Here is a 12,050-nt window from a genome sequence, read left to right as displayed (position 1 = left end):
ATGAGGAGAATCCAGAAAAATGAGCTAAGAAAGAATAGCCAGAGAGCTAAGCAGCAAAGCAGAAGGTCTGGTGTTCAAAGCGGGTGTGAATGATGCTGTAACAAAGGCTGCTGAAAGCTTAAAAACAAATTGATCATTTGATGGCTGATATGGAGGCACAGTTGGCACTGATGACTTCACAGGAATAGTTCTGTTGGAGCAGAAAAGACAAAAAATGCCAATGAAGTAGATTTAAGAGGGAATAGGAAGAAGTGGAGGCAAATATAAATAAATAATTGTTCCAAAATGTTTCACTGTGAAAGGAAATGGAGATGGCATGGTCACTGGCAGGAGATGGGGAATAAAGGAAAGTTTTACATTTTAGCTTTGTTTTTTGAACGAGTCAGACTACAGCACAACTTTGAGGTTATGGTAACAATCAGAGGAGAGTGGGGAGCACTTACAATGTAAAGAGAACAGAGCCCTGCCAAGAGGGGTGAGAGGAATACAATCTGGGCACAAGAGGAGTGATGGCACTGCTGGAACGAAGGGCACGTATTGATTAAGACTGGAGGGAACGTACTGATACTTGTAGTGGGTTCGTACTACACAAACTGCCGGAAAATCTACATTTTAAAATATTTTAATTTTTATTTATTTGAAAGGCACAAAGACAAACGCACACATACATACACACACACACACACACTCCCATCTGCTGGTTCACTCTCCAAATGCCCACAACAGTCAGGACTAAGCCAGGCTGAAGGTGGGAGCTGGCAACTCATTCTGAGTCTCCCATGTAAGTGGCAGAGACCCAAGTAGTTGGGCCATCACCTACTGTCTGCAATGGTATACATTTGCGGGAAACTGGAATCAATAGCAGAGGCTGGACTTGAGAACCCAGACACTTAGGTATGGGCTAAAGGCACCTCAAGCAGCATGCATTACTCACTACACTAAATGCTTACTCCTACCTTTTAACGGCCAATTCTTTTTTTTTTTTTTTTTTTTTTTTTTTTTGATAGGCAGAGTGGACAGTGAGAGAGAGAGACAGAGGAGAGAAAGGTCTTCCTTTGCCGTTGGTTCACCCTCCAATGGCTGCCGCGCTGATCTGATGGCAGGAGCCAGGTACTTATCCTGGTCTCCCATGGGGTGCAGGGCCCAAGGACTTGGGCCATCCTCCACTGCACTCCCTGGCCACAGCAGAGAGCTGGCCTGGAAGAGGGGCAACCGGGACAGAATCCGGCGCCCCGACTGGGACTAGAACCCAGTGTGCCGGCCTATTGAGCCACGGCGCCGGCCTTAACAGCCAATTCTATGAGACTATCACTTCATAAACAAACTTTAGATAAATACCATGGTCTCAAAGTATTTTAGAGCAAGCTTGTCCCATAATTTATTTAATCAATCCTGTCTTGTTGGACAGTTGGTTCTTCCCATATTTTCACTGTTACAAGAAGGGAAAGCCAGGCTGTTTACATCTGTTAGCCTGACTGTGCTTTATGCAGAAGACGTCCAGAGCCAGTCAACGTTGGGCTGCCCCTGCCTAGGCTTGATTCCACTCCAAGACAGGAACCCACTGTACATTCAAGACACAGCGCCTGATGGAAAGAATCACCTGTCCTCTAGCCTCAGACTCACCAGCTCAGGGAGGCATGTCCATTCTGTGCCAGACAAGGAGCAGGGGAGCTGATGCAGACACTGTTCCCCTCTGGGACTCACAAGAGCTGAAAAAAAAAAAAAAAAAGAAAAGAATAGAAAAGAAAAAAGAAAAAAAGTGACCAGTGCCATAGGACCATAGTTTCCGATCCCAGAATTTTGGAATGCTTGGAGCTGAAAAAATGCAGACTTTTAGAGAAAGAAAAAAGTGAAGGCACAGAAAACCAAATAGCTTGTTCTAAGCATCTCAGAAAAGTGAAAACAAGCAGAACTGCTCAGATCTAACTGTAAAGTGCCCTTCCCTCCTTCTCCCTTTCCATTGTACTCTGTGTCTCACAGAGCCCAGCTCCCCAAGCTTCCAAAGCACAACAACACAACACCCTCTTCCTGGGAATGGAATCCACACTGAGCCAAAGCCCTCCGGGCTCTTAGAGTCAAGACAAGCGCCCTTCCACCCATGAAGCTGTGTAGGCCGTTTCCTGGTCTCCCAACACACCCGGCCACCTTCTGTTTCCTTCCTGGCATCATACCCTTTCAGTGTCCAGGAGCCCGTCCTTAACTCCACACGCTGGAATCCTATTCATTCCTTTAATCCTGGCCCAAATGCTACCTTTTCAACAAGCTTCTCCTAGTGTCATTGGGCTCACCCACCTCAGAATCCCGTGTGTCTTGTGAGCCTTTACACTTACTAGCTTATGTGGAGAGCATTTTTACACACGTGCTGTCTCTTCTTCCTTAACCCCATGATACTAGAACCCCCTTAAGGGAAAGCATCATCTAAAATTGTCCAAATAACTCCTCTAGCCCTTGTTGTAGATTTGAAGGATGGATGGATGGATGGAATCACTGCTTATTCTTGATTTAATTTTTAATGGATCAGATTTATTTTATTTAAATCCTTGAACCTATTCTTACTGACATGATCATGTACAGCTATCCCTAGTACATCAAGATTCTCCAAATCGTGTCCCTCTTTCATGCCGGATGGTGTGAGTTACCCAGCACATCAAACTCCCCTCCACACCATCCCTTTTAGGGCCTTATTCTAGGTTTTCCATAATTATCTCACCCAAATATTCGTAGCTAAGAAGGCAGGTAATAGGTACTTAAATTGTAGCATTCATCAGAGGGACCTGCATTTTAATAGGACACGCCAAAGGCATAAAGTACATAAGGGTTCTAAACATGCAACTTTAGATGCCATGATAGGAGGAGGAAGGAAACTCATCTAATTGTCCACGCCCTGAGTGGTAAGGCTGGTTCAGCCAGGCTTCCCGCAGCTGAGCAGGAATGAGCATGAAGAGTCCATGTCATTGCCTTCCAGCCCTACCCTGGCCTGAAACTGAGAGAGAACATCTCATGGTTAGTGTTTCTTTCTTTCTTTCTTTCTTTTTCTTTTCTTTTTTTTTTTTTTTTTTTTTTTTTTTTTTTTACAGGCAGAGTGGACAGTGAGAGAGAGAGACAGAGAGAAAGGTCTTCCTTTGCCATTGGTTCACCCTCCAATGGCCGCCGCAGCCAGCGCACCGCGCTGATCCAATGGCAGGAGCCAGGTACTCATCCTGGTCTCCCATGGGGTGCAGGACCCACCCAAGGACTTGGGCCATCCTCCACTGCACTCCCTGGCCATAGCAGAGAGCTGGCATGGAAGAGGGGCAACCGGGACAGAATCTGGCGCCCCGACCAGGACTAGAACCCGGTGTGCCGGCGCCGCAAGGGGGAGGATTAGCCTAGTGAGCCGCGGCGCTGGCCCAGTTAGTGTTTCTGATGCCAGAAACTTCAACAGGTACAAACCTAGATCTGCTGGGATCATTGTTCCTGTGGGCAGTCCTTCCCAGGAACTAAAACACAGTAGCTAATGTTGCCCTTGCTCTAACCCAGATGAGTTCTGCTTAGAAAGGGGCAGAGTTAACAAGTTGGGATACTCATGTAGCTGCAACCCTAGCAGCTGAGTCCTGCCTGTCTTCAGGGAAGTAGGCTCTGCTACCCGGGCCAGACTGATCTTCCACACATCTTCCCTGGAGATGTTGTGCTGGCGGTCATGAGGCCAAGAGGAATCTTTTTTTTTTTTTTTTTGACAGGCAGAGTGGACAGTGAGAGAGAGAGAGAAAGGTCTTCCTTTGCCGTTGGTTCACCCTCCAATGGCTGCTGCGGCCGGCGCGCTGCGGCCGGCGCACCGCGGTGATCCAATGGCAGGAGCCAGGAGCCAGGAGCCAGGTGCTTTTCCTGGTCTCCCATGGGGTGCAGGGCCCAAGCACCTGGACCATCCTCCACGGCACTCCCGGGCCACAGCAGAGAGCTGGCCTGGAAGAGGGGCAACCGGGACAGAATCTGGCGCCCCAACCGGGACTAGAACCCGGGGTGCCGGCGCTGCTAGGCGGAGGATTAGCCTAGTGAGCCGCGGCGCCGGCTGAAGAGGAATCTTTTGAACATTGATTCCTGGGCTCTGCATTGATCCCAAGCTCAGTAAGCCACAAAAGAAGGTCTGGTTATTCAAAGAGGGCACCAAGGGCTAAAGAACAAGAGCATGGATCCAGGTCCTGAACCTACTTCAGCTATTACCGACTGTGCGGCACTTGCCAAATGGGCTCAACTTCCATCTGCCTTCACTTGGTATAAAATCACAATGAAACAGTACCTACTTCATTGACTAGAGAGAAGAAATGTAAGGCAGCCAGCACAGTGCCTGAATTTATAGCATGAGTCAAATACGGTCCGTGGTTGTTAAGGAGGTTCCAGTCTGGCTGCTCGGGGTATTAGAAGTGGACTTTAGGCAGTGGATAGAGAGAGAAGTAGCTTTCCCAAGACACACAGACCACTACACCATCTTACTTTTGGACCTGCAGCCTTCCCATCATCCACGAGAGCTGATGCCAGCCACTGGACGCACTGCGGCTCTTTGGACCTGGCATGTGTGTCCTGGTCTTGATTTTAATCTTTATCTCTATCTACATCCTTCAAATAGCTGACACTTTGGCCATACTAAACCACTGCTCCTAGTATTGTCTTTTCTTTCCCTGAGTCCTTGTTGGCTGACTAGACTGCCACCCGTTCAAGGCTAAATAAAAAGCCAGCTCTTCCAGGAAGTCTCTCCACTCTCCAAACTGGAATAAAACTTGTTGCATTATAACATTTCATCAACCCAGAGGCTTTCTATTTTCTCAAGTGTCCCTCTGAAGTAGAAGCAAATCAAAGCCATAGGAACTTCCTGCCAAGTTGAGAATGCTCTTGGTGTAGTAACCCACTGAAAAGGGACACAAGGAGAATTGAGCCACACTGCTTGGTCACCGGACCCAGAACACACTAGGCCTCTTGTTTCATTCCCAAGACAGAAGGATGAAGCCTTCAGCAGCTCCTTCTCCTCCTCCTCCTTGACCTTTAAGATTTATTTATTTGTTTGAAAGTCAGAGTTATGCAGAGAAAGAAGGAGAGGCAGAGAGAGAGAGAGGTCTTCCATCCACTGGTTCACTCCCCAGTTGGCCGCAACGGCTGGAGTTGCGCTGATCTGAAGCCAGGAGCCAGGAGCTTCTTCCAGGTTTCCCACAAGGGTGCAGGAGTCCAAGGACTTGGGCCATCTTCCACTGCTTTCCCAGGCCATAGCAGAGAGCTGGATTGGGAGTGGAGTGGCTTTACCAGATACACCACAGCGCCGGCCCCAAGCAACTTTTTCTAAGGTACCTGTGTTTCTCCTTATCCCTTCTTCTTAGTAATGGGAAGTGAGCGCTTTCCGTCAAAACCATGGTCAGTTCCCCTCCTGGCACCCTTGAACCATCTTGGTTATTCTCAGACCCACAGAATACTCTTCTCACTTTCCTGGTATTCTGGCTTGAAACCTGCTGTCATTGTTCACTTCATTTTGCTGTTCACAACAGTTTCCATGTTGATCAGATTCTTAAAACTCATTCTCTATACTGATGCTTAGTCCCCGGACACCTCTCTGATCGTGCCCCACATCTAGGCTATGAGTTCTTACACTGACCCCTACAAATCTCTCTGCCTTGGGCCTTTGTCAAAGGAAGCCACAGGAAATTCATTCCTATACTTGATGCAGCAAAATCGAGGGCCTTGTCTTCTACATCACTGAATGTCTCCTATAACAACCCCACATGAGATATTTCTTTGAGAATTTACAGCTAAGAAAAGCTCTTCCTCCTCCCCTGAGAAATGTTCCATAATTCTCTCTGATCATGAGGATTATGTAATGGTTCATGCCCCAGTTTTGCTTTTTAGCTGCCAAAGAGCTTGGCAGTAGATTTGAAGCCCTGCTAAAGGAACTCAGCTTTCTGTACAATTCCAGTGCTCCTTCCTTTAGGGTTACCTCTTGATGTCTAGAAGCATTTAGCCTATTCTGCTTGGGTCCTTTGATTATTTCACTTTTGAACTACATTGGGTGCAGAGTCAACGTGGTGCCTCTCTCAGTCACTGGATGGGGGGTGGAAGTCAGCCATCCCAGTACAGTAGTCAACATACAAATTCTTCTCCTCCTCCACACCAACTTATTCCTGAATCTTTTAGCTTGGGTTCTCTTCTGGAAGGCAGCGTAGAAGTCTAGGGAGTTCTATTATTTGAACTGGTAATAACAATAGAGAATTGGGGACTGGCACTGTGGTACAGTGGGTTACGCCACCTTCTGCTGTGCTGGCATCATATTGGGCACTGGTTTGTGACCATCCTGGCTGCTCTGCTTTCAATCCAGCTCCCTGCTAATGTGCCTAGAAAATCAGTAGAAGATGGCACGAGTACTTGGACCCTTGCACCCAGATGGTAGACCCCCAAAAAGCTTCTGCTCCTGCCTTTGGCCTGGCCCAGCCTCAGCCAAGGAGGCCATTTAGGGAAGAATTAGTGAATGGAAGATCTATCTCTGTGTGTGTCTCCTCACTTCTCTCTCTCTCTCTCTCTTTAACTCTTTCAAATAAATATTTAAAATAATAATAAAACTAGAGAACTGATAAATTAGTTTCTTTTCCCTCGTTTTAAAAAAATGTTTATTTGTACCCAGACCAAGTGGGATTTATCCCTGGTATGCAGGGATGGTTCAATGTTCACAAAACAATCAATGTGATACACCACATTAACAGACTGCAGAAGAAAAACCATATGATTATCTCAATAGACGCAGAGAAAGTATTTGATAAAATACAACACCCTTTCATGATGCAAACTCTAAGAAAACTGGGTATGGAAGGGACATTCCTCAATACAATCAAAGCAATTTATGAAAAACCCATGGCCAACATCCTATTGAATGGGGAAAAGTTGGAAGCATTTCCACTGAAATCTGGCACCAGGCAGGGATGCCCACTCTCACCACTGCTATTCAATATAATTCTGGAAGTTTTAGCCAGAGCTATTGGGCAAGAAAAAGAAATTAAAGGGATACAAATTGGGAAGGAAGAACTCAAACTATCCCTCTTTGCAGATGATATGATTCTTTACTTAGGGGTACCAAAGAACTCTACTAAGAGACTATTGGAACTCATAGAAGAGTTTGGCAAAGTAGCAGGGTATAAAATCAATGCACAAAAATCAACAGCCTTTGTATACACAGGCAATGCCACGGCTGAGGAAGAACTTCTAAGATCAATCCCATTCACAATAGCTACAAAAACAATCAAATACCTTGGAATAAACTTAACCAAGAACGTTAAAGATCTCTACGATGAAAATTACAAAACCTTAAAGAAAGAAAAAGAAGAGGATACCAAAAAATGGAAACATCTTCCATGCTCATGGATTGGAAGAATCAATATCATCAAAATGTCCATTCTCCCAAAAGCAATTTACAGATTCAATGCAATACCAATCAAAATACCAAAGACCTTCTTTTCAGATCTGGGGAAAATGATGCTGAAATTCATATGGAGACACAGGAGACCTTGAATAGCTAAAGCAATCTTGTACAACAGAAACAAAGCCGGAGGCATCACAATACCAGATTTTAGGACATACTACAGGGCAGTTGTTATCAAAACAGCATGGTACTGGTACAGAAACAGATGGATAGACCAATGGAACAGAATAGAAACACCAGAAATCAATCCAAACATCTACAGCCAACTCATATTTGATCAAGGATCCAAAACCAATCCCTGGAGCAAGGACAGTCTATTCAATAAATGGTGAAAAATGGGAAAATTGGATTTCAACATGCAGAATCATGAAGCAAGAACCCTACCTTTCACCTTACACAAAAATTCACTCAACATGGATTAAAGACTTAAATCTATGACCCGACACCATCAAATTATTAGAGAGCATTGGAGAAACCCTTCAAGATATAGGTACTGGCAAAGACTTCTTGGAAAAGACCCCAGAAGCACAGGCAGTCAAAGCCAAAATTAACATTTGGGATTGCATCAAATTAAGAAGTTTCTATACTGCAAAACAAACAGTCAGGAAAGTGGAGAGGCAACCGACAGAATGGGAAAAAATATCTGCAAACTATGCAACAGATAAAGGGTTGATAACCAGAATCTACAAAGAGATCAAGAAACTCCACAAAAACAAAATAAAAACAACGCACTTAAGAGATGGGCCAAGGACCTCAATAGATATTTTTCAAAAGAGGAACTCCAAAGGGCCAACAGACACATGAAAAAATGTTCAAGTTCACTAGCAATCAGGGAAATGCCAATCAAAACCACAATGAGGTTCCACCTCACCCCGGTGAGAATGGCTCACATTCAGAAATCTACCAACAATAGATGCTGGCGAGTATGTGGGGAAAAAGGGACACTAACCCACTGTTGGTGGGAATACAAACTGGTTAAGCCACTATGGAAGTCAGTCTGGAGATTCCTCAGAAACCTGATTATAACGCTACCATACAACCCAGCCATACCACTCCTTGGAATTTACCCAAAGGAAATGAAATTGGGAAACAAAAAAGCTGTCTGCACATTAATGTTTATTGCAGCTCAATTCACAATAGCTAAGACCTGGAACCAACCCAAATGCCCATCAACAGTAGACTGGATAAAGAAATTATGGGACATGTACTCTATAGAATACTATACAGCAGTCAAAAACAATGAAACCTGGTCATTTGCAACACAATGGAGGAATCTGGAAAACATCATGCTGAGTGAATTAAGCCAGTCCCAAAGGGACAAATATCATATGTTCTCCCCGATCGGCGACAACTAACTGAGTACCAAAGGGGAAACCTGTTGAAGTGAAATGGACACTAGGAGAAATAGTGACTTGATCAGCTCTTGTCCTGACTGTTGATGTACAATGTAATACTTTATCCACTTTAGTATTTTTTTTTTGTTCTAGTACTATTGGTTGAACTCTGTAATTAACACACAATTATTCTTAGGTGTTTAAATTTCAACTGAAAAGTGATCCCTGTTAAATATAAGAGTGGGAATAAGAGAGGGAGGAGATGTACACTTTGGGACATGCTCAATCGGACTTGCCCCAAATGGTGGAGTTAGATATATGCCAGGGGATTCCAATACAATCCCATCAAGGTGGTATGTACCAATGCCATCTCACTAGTCCAAGTGATCAACTTCAGTTCATAATTGATCACACTGATAGGTCTAAGAGTCAAAGGGATCACACAAACAAGACTAGTGTCTGCAAATACTAACTGATAGAATCAAAAAGGGAGAGAACGATCCAACATGGGAAGAGGGATACACAGCAGACTCATAGAATGGCAGATGTCCTAAATAGCACTCTGGCCTCAGAATCAGCCCTTAAGGGCATGCAGATCTGGCTGAAGAGGCCATGAGAGTATTTTAGGCATGGAAAGCCAAGACACTCTGGAAAAAAAAAAAAAACCTAAATGAAAGATCTCTGCAAGTGAGATCCCAGTGGAAAGAATGGGGCCACCAAAGAAGGAGGTACCTTTCTCTGAAGGGAGGAGAGAACTTCCACTTTGACTATGACCCTGTCGGAATAAGATCAAAGTCGGTGAACCCAAAAGGCTTCCATAGCCTTGGCAACTCATGACTAGAGCCTAGGGAGATTACTGACACCATAAACAAGAGTGTCAAATTGTTAAGTCAACAACAGGAGTCACTGTGCACTTACTCCTCATGTGGGATCTGTCCTTAGTGTGTTGTCCAATGTGAAGTAATGCTATAACTAGTACTGAAACAGTATTTTTATACTTTGTGTTTCTGTGTGGGTGCAAACTGATGAAATCTTTACTTAATATATACTGAATTGATCTTCTGTATATAAAGATAATTGAAAATGAATATTGATGTGAATGGATTGGGAGAGGGAGCGGGAGATGGGAGGGGTGCGAGTGGAAGGGAAATTATGGGGGGGGGAGCCAATGTAACCCATAAACTGTACTTGGAAATTTATATTTATGAAATAAAAAAGTTTTATTTGTATCAAATATACAACAGATCATAGTATAAGGATAATAATTCTACATCTTCTTCTTCTTGTTGTTGTTAAAGTAATTGTTCATCTCACACTTTCCTTTTCCAAAGTCAATTATTTTCACAACTCCTAGTTGATTGCTTGGGTGTTACTTTAAATAATCTTATAGATTATTCTTTTTAAAAAAGATTTATTTTATTTATTTGAATGGCTAAGTGTCAGAGAAAGAGAAAGAGATCTTTCATTTGCTGATTCACTCCCCAAATGGCCACAATAACCAGGCCAGTGCCAGGCCAAAACCTGGAGCCAGGAACTTCATTCAGATCTCCCACCTGGATGGCAGGGGCCCCAGTACTTGGGCTGTCCTCTACTGCCTACCCAGGCACATTAACAGAAAAGTGGATCAGAAGCAGAATAGCTGGAACTCAAATTGGCTCTGATATGGAATGTCAGCAACATAAGCAGCTGCTTAACCTGATATACCACAATGCTGATCTTATAAATTAATCTTATTATTAATATATATTATAATATAATTATAATTATATTACATATTATATAATATTTCTATTATATAATGCTTTTTAGTTTTAGGAATTACTTAAAGATGTCATATAGAAGATGAACATGTAAATCTTTATCTCTACTATAATCACCAGTTCCCACCAATGAACAGCACATCTCACCTTCTTCCTGTCCCAGGAAGCCATGATAAGTTGGGTTAGACCAATATTAAGTTACATAATTATGACTATAGACGTGCCATAGCTGAGTCATGTCATATACAATTACTTTTCCCCTTCAGCACAACTTTTTGTCTTCATTGAGTTTAGTATAATTATTTTGGGGTTTTATTCATTTGCATGATTTTTACTTCTTATGAATATCAGCCCCAAGTCTGCCCTCCAGATGTGTGTCTCTCCATACCTTCAACCATAGTAAATATTCTTTTCACTTTATAGATGAAATCTTTCCCAAAGCATTTTGGCCTGTTTGAATTGGGACTGGTTCATTTTTAGGTCTGCTACACAGCAGCAATAAAAAGTCATAACAGTACGGGGGGGGGGGGGGAGCTGTTACCAGAACCTGGCCAGAGCTGTAGCCACGGGACAGGGGACACTCAGTGGGATTCAGGGACTTAGGTAGAGCATAGCCTCTTTGAAACTGAGGCCTAGAAAGGAAGAAGCAGGGGGAGCAGCAGTCTCTTCGTGCTGACTCCTTGCCAGTAGGTCTGTTGACCAAACACAATAGTGGTTTTTTTTTTTTCAAAGATTTATTTATTTATTTGAAAGACAAAGTTACAGAGAGGCAGAAGCAGAGGCAGAGAGAAGGAGGGAAGGAGAGGGTGAGGGTGAGGGTGAGGGTGAGGGTGAGGGAGAAAGAATCTTCCATCCTCTGGTTTTACTCGCCAAATGGCCGCAATGGCCAGAGCTGTGATAATCCAAAGCCAAGAGCCAGGAGCTTCTTCTGGGTCTCCCACGTGGGTGCAGGAGCCCAAGTACTTGGGCCATCTTCCACTGCTTTCCCAGGCCATAGCAGAGAGCTGGATTGGAAGTGGAGCAGCCAGGACTTGAACTGGCACCCATATGAGAAGCCAGCACTGCAGGCGGCAACTTTACCCGCTACGCCACAGCACTGGCCCCCACAATAGTGTTTTAAGTTCCCTTTTCTTTTTTTCTTTTCTTTTTTTTTTTTTTTTTTTTTTTTTTGACAGGCAGAGTGGACAGTGAGAGAGACAGAGAGAAAGGTCTTCCTTTGCCGTTGGTTCACCCTCCAATGGACGCCACAGCCAGCGCGCTGCAGCCAGCGCATTGCGCTGATCCAAAGCCAGGAGCCAGGTGCTTCTCCTGGTCTCCTATGCGGGTGCAGGGCCCAAGCACCTGGGCCATCCTCCACTGCACTCCCTGGCCACAGCAGAGAGCTGGTCTGGAAGAGGGGCAACCGGGACAGAATCCGGCGCCCCAACCGGGACTAGAACCCGGGGTGCCGGCGCCTCAAGGCAGAGGATTAGCCTAGTGAGCCGCGGCGCCGGCTTAAGTTCCCTTTTCTTAAGTACACTTTTCTCC

The sequence above is a fragment of the Oryctolagus cuniculus genome, chromosome 1, assembly GCF_964237555.1.
Source record: "Oryctolagus cuniculus chromosome 1, mOryCun1.1, whole genome shotgun sequence".
NCBI lineage: Eukaryota > Metazoa > Chordata > Mammalia > Lagomorpha > Leporidae > Oryctolagus > Oryctolagus cuniculus.
The sequence above is the reverse complement of the archived record's forward strand: the minus strand, read 5'-3'. Positions refer to the sequence as shown.